This window comes from Octopus bimaculoides, chromosome 9 (assembly GCF_046866305.1).
Source record: "Octopus bimaculoides isolate indiv1 chromosome 9, ASM4686630v1, whole genome shotgun sequence".
NCBI classification, from domain to species: domain Eukaryota; kingdom Metazoa; phylum Mollusca; class Cephalopoda; order Octopoda; family Octopodidae; genus Octopus; species Octopus bimaculoides.
In genome coordinates this window covers 75,185,134-75,198,125 of record NC_142936.1, presented here as the reverse complement: position 1 = coordinate 75,198,125, position 12,992 = coordinate 75,185,134, and positions in this window count along the sequence as shown.

Genomic DNA, 12,992 nt, shown 5'->3' with positions numbered 1-12,992 from the left:
ACCAGAGCAAATATCACTAGGCATTTGGGTTGACATTTTTCAGTTCCTCCAGGCAACTGCCTTGGATTGGTACTTTTATCAACTCAGAAAGTATGAAAGTTGACCTCAGTTGGATTTGAACTCATATCACTGTTCTGAGAGTCAAAAGAAAAGCTGTGAGCTGTTCTATCTAATGCTTGATTTGAATTTCTCTTTTCCTCATTTAAATGATTATCATTATTATTAAGGCTGCATGCTGGCAGAATTGTTAGCACAACAGGCAAAGTGCTTAGCGGCATTTCATCTGCCTTTACCTTCTGAGTTCACATTCCTCCAAGGTCTACTTTGCCTTTCATCCTCTCAGAGTAAATAAAATAAGTACCAGTTGAGTACAGGGGTCAATGTAATCGACTTGCCCCCTCCCCCAAACTTTCAGGCCTTGTGCCTTTAGTAGAAAGGATTATTGTTGTTCTTGTTGTTGTTGTGATTAAGGTAGCAAACTGGCAGAATCATTAGCACACCAGTCAAAGTGCTTAGTGGCATTTTGTATGTCTTTACGTTCTGAGTTCAAATTCCACCAAAGTCAACTTTGCCTTTCATCCTTTCGGGGTCGGTGAAACAAGTACCATTTGAGTACTGGGGGTCAACGTAATCAACTTAAAACCTCTCCTGAAGTTGCTAGCCTTGTACCAAAATTTGAAATCATCATTATCATCATCATCATTATTACTACTACTATTATTGAGTCAGAGAGCAGTACTTGCCATCAAAGTGACACTGGGTTATAAATACACAAAGCCCAGTATACCCATCACGACTACCCGTCTGATAAGGGTACACCACGCACATGCATCACAACCATATGTGCTGACATGGTGATCTCATATTAAGATAAACAGTGCATGACCTTGCAGGTGAGGCCCAGTTAGAATTTTTTTCAGGTTGAGTAGCCCATCCCACTCAAAAGGTACCTGAATAAGGATTGTTTAAGGATGTTGAACAAAACACCCATGTTTCCAGAGGTGAATTATTCAAATCCCAAAGAATTCCTCTCAACACATGGCTATGATGCTCCCCTCCCCCACTATTTCTGCTGTAAAGGACATGTTCAACTGGTTAAGGTCAAACAACTGACAAGCAAATCTGCCAGAGATGAAGGGAATTATGCATATATGTGTGTATTATGAATATATACGCACACAAGGATAATATATTTGTACATGTCAGTATATATATATGTGGCCGTTTTCGTGCGGGTGACATGTAAAAGCACCCACTACACTCTCTGAGTGGTTGGCGTTAGGAAAGGCATCCAGCTGTAGAAACTCTGCCAAATTAGATTGGAGCCTGGTGTTGCCATCCGGTTTCACCAGTCCTCAATCAAATCGTCCAACCCATGCTAGCATGGAAAGCGGACGTTAAACAATGATGATGATGATGGTGATGATGATGTGTGTGCATGTTTTTATACATATGTATCTATTTGTGTGTATGTATTCACATATATTTGTGTGTATGTCTGTGTGTGTGTGTATTGTTATGGTGTGACTGTATGTTCAATTTAAAACGAAATATGCTTTCTCACTTCATTAATAAAACTCCTCCTCATCTTAGCTGCCATTTCCATCAAACCACTGAGCTTCTATCTCCATCCTCTGCTCATCTAAATCAGGCCTGGCCAACTCGAATTACATTGCGCGCCTCTTTAATCACAGAAAGTTTTTTCAGGGCCGTTTGTAAACTTTATACATTAATAGTCAAATAATCAAATTACAGAATCAAGAATTTTTCATACTTGTTTGTTTAAAATTATAAAAACGTAGGCTATTGCTTTATTACCACTTATAAATTTTAAATTTATCTTGAAACAAATATTTTACACAAACAATTTTATTTTGAAATTGAACGCAATACTTCAAGAAAGTATCAAGTAGGCCACAAGACAAGGGTCTGTAGGCCGCATGAGGCCCATGGACCTCAGGTTGGCCAGCCCTGATCTAAACTTTAGGTGACTAGTCTTAGTCAGTATTGAAGAACATAACATTAAAGTTATCCTATTTTCTATCTGTCAGCTGCTATCTACTTGGAAACTAAGCATCACTCACTTTAGGCTGGCTATCTCTTTCCCACTTATATTCAATAGAGTTAACATAGAATATCCCATTCTTTTTGTTATCCTGTTCAACAGATTAGTCATCTTTGGCATAAGAGAACTTTGCAAGATAGATCTGCCTAATCGTAAGCAGTGTCATCTCAAGTTTGCAGTGTATGGTGCATGCGCATACAGTTGACGTGACAAATGCAGATGTTGTACATAGGATAAAATCAAGCTCAATGATTTGTTGAAAGAAGAATTTGTGTTGATTGTTGAAGGTAGTTTTGTTTTATGTGATGATAACATGCAACCGCCTTTATCAAAAGGTTATAGTAGTAGCCTTGCTCACAGAGCTGTTAAAAGATTTTACTACCATATCAAATATGTATGAGTTTTTTTGTATTTATATCTATCTATCTATATCTATCTATCTATCTACAGAGAGAGAGAGAGAGAGAGAGAGAGAGAGAGAGAGAGAGAGAGAGAGAGATGTGTGATTGTGTGTATGTAGATTCATGAAATAGGTAGAGGTATGGCTCAATAAAGTACATCACTTTGCAGTCATGAAGTTCTATGCAGAACCTTGGGCAAACATTTTTTACCATTACTTATTTTAACTCATTTACTTTGAAGATGCCCTAGTGTTAATATAAAGATGTCCTAATATTAAATATCTTTTATATTAAATTTTAGCAGCTGATTTTGCTGTTGGGGTTGCCCTTTTGATGAAAGGTCATCAAGAGGGAGTCTAAAAGAGAAGATCATTCCTTTTATATTTGCTGCTAGTGCCACATATTTTGACTTGATTCTGGCACCATAATTTTGGAGTCACTGTTATTGACATAGCTTTACATTCACTGTTGTTACCATATCCTTAGACTCACTGCCTGATCCATAGCCTTAAACTTGCTGCTGGATCTAGAGCCTTATACTTGCAAATCATTAGCTGTTGCAAATATCTAAAAAAGTATGAAGACAGCAAAACTTAACTGCTACTCAGAGTGTGCTACACACTTTATATGCTTGCCTGGCTCATAACTAATGCATTGTGAGCTCATATCCACTCTACCAACATTATATTGTTAGTAGCTGACAGGGGCTGAGGCTTTTGCTGGCTCTGAAGAGAAAATCCAGCCTTTGAGAAACAGTCTTTGCTATGTCAAAGATGTGCATTCTACAAGAGAGATGATGGTGAGGTCTAGTATTAGAAGTGATCATGAAGGTTCTAGTTGTATCAGAGTAAAGTGCCATTATGTTTTCTTGATGCATACAAAAATGGTCATTTCTGTTGAGAAAACTAGATTTGCATAACCCTTTGGAAGGAATTTTCAAGTTCTTTGTTTATGCAATCAATGCCTTTTTAGTGTGAGATATCTATATTGCATATGGATGATGCTTGGATATAGAAGTTTGGGAGAGAATATTCTATATTGGAGTGAGTGCTGTAGCTTGACAGCATGTGGGTCATGGTTTTATAGAAAGAAAAGTATGAGGGATAAAACCAAACTGTAGGGCTTATTGTAGTATGTATCAGAGAGAGCTTCAGGAAATTCTGTGACAGTTCAATCTGACAAGAAGCCACCAATTCAAATGGATAAATGGAGTTCACAGGTTGGTAGTTTTGACAGAAAATTCATCTGACAGAAATTGATTGAAGACTTTGCTGATGTTTTATCAAATTTCTTAACCCATTACTTCCCATAATTCTATTAACTGGAATTTTTTTTATGAAACTTTGATTTCTAGCATAAAACAGCCTTAGAAACATGCTGGAATGATGAAAATAACATTTCAAAATAACATTTCAAAATAACATTTCAAAATAACATTTTAAATAGAAATTTCTTTATTGCCCACAGGAGGCTAAACATAGAGGGGACAAACAAAGTAATAAGTCGATTATATCGACCCCAGTGCGTAACTGGTACTTAATTTATCGACCCCGAAAGGATGAAAGGCAAAGTCGACCTCGGCGGAATTTGAACTCAGAACGTAACGGCAGACGAAATACCGCTAGGCATTTCGCCAGGCGTGCTAACGTTTCTGCCAGCTCGCCGCATTTTAAATAGGAATAAGCGAGATATTGGGTGAAAAATTAGCAAACCTCATTTGAATATCAGAGAAATATACCTAGTAGATATAGCAAAACGGTTAGATATGTGTAAATATTGACAGATAATTACGAAATTTGTAATTTTTAAGTGATCTCATATGCGATCACTGGTAGGTAATGGGTTAAGGGCAAGAGTTGACTGAAGAATGACATTGTTGTGCAGATCTTTAGTAGACTTAACTGTATGAAATTTATACCATTGGTGATTATGGAAGAAGAGAGATTGAAGGATTTGGATAAGTTGTTAATGGTCATCTTCATCACCTTTGAGATGCTGGAAGAAGTGTGATTAAAACAATAGTTTGGCAGGATCAGAAGTGTTGCTTATTTTGGAAATAGGATATATTGTAGCAGGTTTCCAAAGGTCAGGATGTATTTCTGTTGAGAGAGAGAGAGAGAGAGAGAGAGAGATAAACTCAAGTATGTAGTCTCTTAGAAGAATGTTGTCTGAAAAACACTGTCTGGAAGGAAAACAAAAGGTTATTGTTTGAACGCCTTTGATCATTGACAGCTTCATCAGAGCTGACTTGGCACTAAAGAACAATAATTGTAGCTGTAACCATATAAAGTTACAAACGGGTGCTTCAGTACAAGTGACATTGTAATTGATTTTCTAACAACTGTTTGATATTTTATGATTTCTTTCTCTTGAGCAAAACCACTGAGACATCATATCGATATGTAGATATGTTGAACGGTGCAACACTCATTACTTTCATTCCCACTTCAATAATTATTTGCCTTAATAATGGAATTATTTAAAAAGCAAAGTGTCGAATTTTTTATTTCATTACTATTCACTTTTGTTTATCTTTTGTATGAGACTATCGCAAGTGATAATTGTATTATAAGTAATCGATTAATCAATAATATTGTCTCCCCACCGACTGCAAATTGATATAATTGCTTTAATCATTTATTAGTGTAATAATATCTGTATTATGCTCGGCAAGATTAAGCGGCATCGACCTCACTAGTCTTAGGGGAGCCTGCTATGGTCCTGGGTACAACACAACTTTTCCCTTAAAAAAAAAAAAAAGAATAATAAAGATAATAAAATTTTTTAAATGATGATGATGATGATGATGATACTGATAATGAAATGCTTAGCAGCATTTTGTCTGTCCTGATGTTTTGAGTTCAAATTCTGCTGAGGTTGACTTTGCCTTTCATCCTTCTGGGATCGATAAAGTAAGAACCAGCCAAGCACTGAAATTGATGTAATCGACTTATTCCTTCCCCTGAAATTGCTGACCTTGTGCCAAAATTTGAAACCATCATCATCATTATTATTATTAGTATTATTATCATTATTATTATTATCATTATTATCATTATTATTATCATTATTATTATTATCATTATTATTATTATTATTATTATTATTATTATTATTATTATAATTATTATTATTATAATAAAGGCTGTGAGCTGGCAGAATCGTTAGCATGCCGGGCGAAATGCTTAGCAGTATTTCATCTGCTGATATGTTCTGAGTTCAAATTCTGCCTTTCATTCTTTCGAGGTCGATGAAATAAGTACCAGTTATGCACTGGGGGGTCGATATAATCAACTGTCCTCCTTCCCCATCAAGAAAATTTTCCAGGCCTTGTGCTTAGAGTAGAAATAATAATTATTATTATAAAGGCTGCGATCTGGCAGAATCATTAACACGCTGGGCAAAATGCCTTGTGGTGTTTCATCTGACTTTACATCCTGAGTTCAACTGCCACTAGGATTGACTTTGCCTTTCATCCTTTTGGGGTCAATAAATTAAGTACCAGTGAAACACTGGGGTCAATGTGATCAGTTGGTCCCCTCCCCACAAATTTCAGGCCTTGTACCTATAGTAGAAAGGATTATTGTTATTATGGTAATAACCATAATAATAATAACTATGGAATTTAAATTGGAAGACTTAAACCATGTTTAGATATTTGCAGAATTAGTATGATGCAGTTGAGTTGGTATTTTTTAATGTTTTTCTTTTGATCTAGCTCTTATTAAAAGCTTTTTTTTTTTCTCTTTTAAAAAAATTTTCTTGTTCATTATAACTACAGTGTTGGGAATAAATGTCTTGATGTTTTGAATATAACTTGATCAGCTTTGATCTGGCAGGACTTAATTGGAGCCAGAGACAAACCTGACATGAATTAGCAATGTGTGATGCATGAGTTAGGAGCCAGGCTTTCTGAGATGGATATAGCCATAAATAGATCATTGCAGCCAACAGATGCTGCCATAAACTAGTTCTTGCAGATTTGTCTCAATTTGTAGCTGGTCATTAGGGTAACTGTATGGACACATATGTTCATTAGCAGATCAAGCATGACGAAGAAAAACAATACAAAACATGGGGTGATTTATGGAATACAAATAATTATTATTATTTCAGCAGTCTTTTTCTTTTTTGTTGCATGCTTTCACAAGACCAAGTGCAGCTGTGTGTACTAAAACTACATGCAATATTTTGTTTAGTTTTTTTTTTCTTTTTTGTATTGCATTTAATGAAAGTAGTCTAAGTAATAAGTATGCAGTACCTAGAAGTCCCAGGACTTTTGTTATCTGTTTATCTACCCTGTACCCCCCCCCCCCCCCGTTTTTTGTTTTGTTTTGTTATTGTTCTCAAGGCCCCTATTATTACAAAGCTGTTCGTGCTTTCAGTCCCTATTCTAGATGTTTCTGTTTCTGCTATTTATATTTCTATTTGGATTATTTCTTCATTTTCTTTCAGAAAAAGTCGTTAGCATGCCAAGCAAAATGCTTAGCAGCATCACATCTGCCAAATTTTGTCAAGGTCAACTTTACCACGTTGTTATGGAATTGATAAATTAAGTATTTATCAAGCACTAGGGTCGATGTTCCCTCCCTCAAAATTTCAAGCCTTGTGCTTATATAATCGAAAGGATTTTTTTCAGAAACATATTGCTATTTGTTGGAATAGCTGTATGCTCATTAAGAGCCTGAACATTATTCCTGTTTGTGTGAATTACCATCGTAACCCTTTCGTTACTGTATTTATTTTGAGATGCTCTGTGTTTCTTTCAATTACTTTGAATATAACAAAGAATTTAGTAAAATAACTCAGCTATCATTCAGCTAGTGTTAGGAACAGAAATTGTGACTAAGGTTTGGTCTAAGATTTTGATTCAAAACTTATGAAAATAAGACATTTGAACTCAGAGCCAGAGCTGGTTTCGGCTGGGTTGGTAATGAAAGGGTTAAAAGTGTATAGCTCTTTGATCAAACTCTACAATATTTTAATCACTTTTCTCTATAGATTTTATACCACTCCCTCCAACTCTAACCATCCTCGCTTTCCTCATGCATTCTTGAAACATCATCACGTCCACCCTTCCTGTTCTTTTATTCACATGGCCCATTCTTATAGAATGCAAGAAACCTGTCCCGTTTTTGCCCCTTCTTTCATATATTAACCTTTCTTTACTGCAGTATCTCTCATTTCAAAGGAATTTTAGTCTTGCAAGTTGCATGGTGATCTCACTTGTGCTGGTACCATATGAAAAACATCCAGTACTCTGTCAAGTGGCTGGTGTGAGGAAGGGCATCCAGTTGGAGAAACCATGAAGCACAGTGCAGTTCTCTGACCTCTCAACTTCTGACAGACCACCCAACCCATGCCAACATGGAAGATGGATTTTAAAAGAGTATAATGATGATAACGATGATGATGATTTTGTAATGCTGGTATAGTTCCCTCAGTTATGATGGCATCCCATTGTTCTGCTGCTTACAATGTTGAAATGCTGCTCCTCCTGGGCCTAAATTTATCATTAGTTAAAATCATCAGTTTTTGAGATTTGTCTTTGCCGATGACACAGCACATCTTTGTAAAGATTTGACTGCTATTTCTCGCATGTCAAGAAGTCACTTTGAAGCTTTCTCATAGACTCGTATACATGTGTGTTTGTGTGCATATGTGTCTTTGCTTGTATGTGTAGGTGTAAGCATGTAAACAAAAGGATATGTGTGAGCATGTATTGTTTTTTAGCTGGTGCTTTGCAGTATGAGGGAGATTTGGCTACTATTTCTAGCTGGTTAGTTACCATGTAGAGGCTTTCTCGTTTGATCAGGTTTGTGCGTGTGTGTGTGTGTGTGCATGCATTTGAGTGCACCTGGGTGCAGGCACATAGAAATGTGTTTACAAATACATGAAAATGCACTTTATTGTTGTTGTTTAACTCCAGGTCACTTCTAATCGAGGTGACCTATAATCATTGGCATTCCATTCATGGCCATCCTAACTTACTTTCAGATATAGTATATTTTGGACTACATTTTACAATGAATCTGTCTTGGTTGATGATGGTATGGTGTGATTTAAGGGGAGTCTTAGCTGCTACTTCTAGCAAGTTATTTGACCACTAAGAGTCTTTGACTCATACATGTTTGTGTTGTTGTTGCTGTCATTTCCAAGTCATCCATGATTGAGCAAACCTATGATCAAAGGACTTCCATCTATGACCACCCTGTCTTTTTCCCATTATCTAACATGTTATTTCATAAGACAATATGATTTGACAGATTTGACTACTATTTCTATCTGGTCAGTTGACTACTTGGGAAGCTTTCTTCTTTTACTAGTTGATGTGTGTGTATATATATGAGATTGAATATAACTATCTACTTCTCAAGAAAATTTTAAAATATAAAAAATAATAAATAAAAATAAAATTTAAAATTAAATAACCTATCCACATATCTGATCATATATTCAATAATAATCTTCACTGTAAATTATATATTCTTCTCTGGAGACAGTAATAAGGTTCTCCAGGGAACCAGTAATGATAAGGTGTTAACTTCCAAGTCAGTAAAATGACAGCTTAGCTATTAATTCAAATCATTGTTGGCATAATATATTAGTTGTGTATCCTTATTATTATTCTTCTAGTGATCATCATCTCTTCATATTTCTTTCTTTTGGAATGAGTATGAGGTGGGGGAATGATTCACTACCTGATCTAATAATGCTCTGTTTATATCCACTATAAGAAGAAGAAAAAAAAGACATTGCTAATTTTGATTGAAATATTACAAGCCAATAAGGGGAAACACTATGTGGTTTAGCATGGCATGAGCATAAGACCAAAAAGGAGATTCACAGACACCTTCCAGCCTTCCCTATTACAGGTGTTCAATATTGGATAGGCTTTGTTGATAGTTGGTATCATTCTGAATATCGGACCGTATCAGATATATCAACTTTCACAGCCTAATAGAGGACAAAACTCATTTAATTATGTTACGGATTACGACAGACAACATTAAAATGAGGGAACAAAGTCTCATCATTGTCATCATCGTCATCATGTCTGCATCTGAAGTTTGCTTTGCCACACTGGCATGGGGCCGGAGAGAGTCTGTGATAGTCTTTCATCATCTGATACACCAAAGAAAAAGGAAAATGCTCACCTTATTTCTTGTTTTGTATAACACCCTTTCACAGTTGGATGCTTTCCCTCTCACCAACCACTTTATGGCATGCCACCCCACACACACTATTACATACATACACTCCTACATATACATTCATTCACTCCACTCCACTCCTTGTCATACATTTTTTAATGTTATAGAGGGATATGTGTTATCTATTAGTAAAAGCTGCTCTAATGTGTTATGTACTGAAAGCTATGTAACAGAACGTACAAACATCAACACAAAGATATCAAAGACAAAAGAGAAAAAGAAAAACCCACTACTTACTCTAATCAACATTATTTTCACCACTATCTTCACCATCCTTATTTTATGTTACAGAAACGTAAGTATTAACTCAATAAAACCCCAGGGATTTGGTTGTAAAATGATTATCTTAAAACACTCAAGTTGATTCTGTTGAGCAAGAGGTTTAAACACATTCTGAACTGAATTTGAAACCTGGTTTTAATTTACAGTGAGAACTCTTGCCATAAACAAATACCATGGATGATATTGAGTAAGGCATGAGCTTCACATAATCTCATTCTCTCTCTCTCTCTCTCTTTCTCTTTCATTTAAAATGTTAAATGCCATGGCCTATTATTAGAACTTACTGGTGACACCATGTATTTAGTGCGGTTACACAGCATACTATTTAATTACAGGGAAATTTTTTTTATTTGTTTCAGTCATTTGACTGCAGCCATGCTGGAGCACCACCTTTAGTTGAATAAATCAACCCCAGGACTTATTCTTTGTAAGCCTAGTATTTATTCTATCGGTCTTTTATACCAAACTGCTAAGTTATGGGGATGTAAACACACCGACATTGGCTGTCAAACGATGGTGGGGTACAAACACTCACACACATACACACACATATATATATACGATGAGCTTCTTGCAGTTTCCGCCTACCAGATCCACTCACAAGTCTTTTGGTCAGCCCGAGGCTATAGTAAAAGACTCTTACCCAAGGTGCCACGCAGTGGGACTGAACCTGGAACCATGTGGTTAGTAAGCAAGCTACTTACCACACAGCCACTCCTGCTGTAGTATTATAGATAGCCAAATGTAATTCTTTTTTTGCATTTTTACAATATTTCATTATTAAACTTTAATATTTAGCACTCATGTTATTTAAATATCCTGGAAACTGGATCAAAGATACAGAATAAAATGTTTTCTCAAATTCTGCAAACATACGAATGGTGGTGCATATGGAAGTTGTGTGAAGTTTGTGATGAACCATTGGTGGTAAAAAAAATGTTACCTTCTTTAGTTATCCCAACTGATAAGGGCCAGTGTCCCTGTTTCTATGGCATATAAATTCCCCACCTGGACAGGACACCGGTCTGTCGGTCTGTTGCAAGATTACTCATTTTTGCCAGTTGAGTGGACTGGAGCAACATGAAATAAAGTGTTTTGCTCAAGAACACAACATGTTGCTTGGTCCAGGAATCGAAACCACAATCTTACTATCATAAGTTCAACACTCCACAGGTGGTAGTTAACATGTTAAGGCCTCTTTGTCACAAACCAATATCATTTGTTCAAAGCTTTTTCTTTTAATCTTTTCTCTCGTTCTCTCTCTCTCTCTCTTTCTCTCTCCCTCTCCCTCCTCTCCCTCCCTATTTCTCATTATTTCTTCTTCCTTTATCAGGTGTTCTTCGTTCTTCCACCCTTTTTTTCATTTCATGTTTACTCATTATTTCTTATCCCTTTGTCTAGTATTCTTCTTCATTCTTCTGACAGCCCACCCCTGTCTGTCTGTCTGTCTGTCTCTCTCTCTCTCTCTCTCTCTCTCACTCATTCACACACATATTGTCTTTTTCCCCTTTATCATGTACACTTATCTACCTACCCCCCCCCCCCCCCCGCTCTTACTTTTCACCTTTTATCAGGGAAGTTTTTTCTATTCTGCCATCACTGCCTTTCTGTTTCATCTATTTTGAGACTATAGTCCAACAGTTGAACTATTCATTACTCTTCAAATATTATATATATATACATGGACAAAAACAAATTTTAGCTCAGCTGCTGCAGTATTATAGATAGCCCAAAGCTGATGAATTGAAAGGTTCAGAGTATGTGTATATCTATATATATTTGTGTGTGTATATATATATATACACACATACACATACAGACACACACATCTTGCTTACTGGTTGCAACACTGGAGAGGAGCTCATGTGATCAGAAGTGGGGTGGGGGCGATGGCTTGTTGGCAGGAGTGAACTAGGGTTTGGGGAGGACTGAGCAAATAAGGAAAAAGGAAAGAATATACATATATCATTATACAGGTATATACATCTGTGTGTGTATGTGTGCATGTGTGTTTGTGTGTGTGTGTGTGTGTGTGAATACATTTTCTGTTCCTGACTGGAGTTTTAGAATTTATTCTGACTGGCTGCCCACCTGTTTGGTTGTAAAGCTGTACACAAAATTTTTTTTTTCCTTTTAAAAGAAAACTTAGAATTTTGTTCTTTTTAAAGTTCTATTCACATCCATTCTCCACCATTGAATTTTAAGATCTGCTAGATTTCTTTTTTTTATCGTACAAGATTGTGTTATTGTCAGTAGCATATGAAATATGGAGTTATGTTCATTGATATTTCATTTAAGTTCAGCCATTCTTTGATCTGGGTAGTTTTGGTACACATCCTTGTTACTCTAATATAAAGGTGAAAGTGTATTTTAGGCCCTGGATTTGCAGACTCCTCCTCAACAGCACATAGATGTTATTTCTCCCCTATTTATCTTACCACATTAATAGCAAGCGAACAGCTGACTTAGAATCAAAGTATATCTGATTAGTAACGTCAAGAATTTCTGTTTCATTTCCAACAATCTCTGCTGGTTCTTTCAATTCCTTGAAAAATCATCAATAAATCAAAGACAGAATTTATTTCAAATGTCTTTCATATATTTATTTCTTCTGTAAAAAAAAGTTACAGCCTCAGTCTCCTTTTATTGCTACTTTTTTTTTAATTTTTTTATTTTTTTACTGCATCCAGAATATTGAATGATGTTTCAAAATTCTTTTCATGTTGGAGCTACATGCTTATGAATAGCATTTATTAAGTGATGAAATGTGTGCCAAAAGTAGCAGGCTTTAAATGTTGCAATAGTACTTTGATCCTTTGATTGCAAAAGTAACGTGTTTGGCAGCATAAACATTAATTTAGTGCTTAGATGGTGATGTTGCAAAGATTGTGGAAGATAAGGTGTAATACCCATGATTAGGCGCATGCATGAAATTATCTTTTATTTTTTATTTGTTTCAGTCATTGAACTGTGGCCATGTTAAGGCACTGTCTTGAAGGGTTCAGTCAAACAAAGTAATTGTTTCTCTAA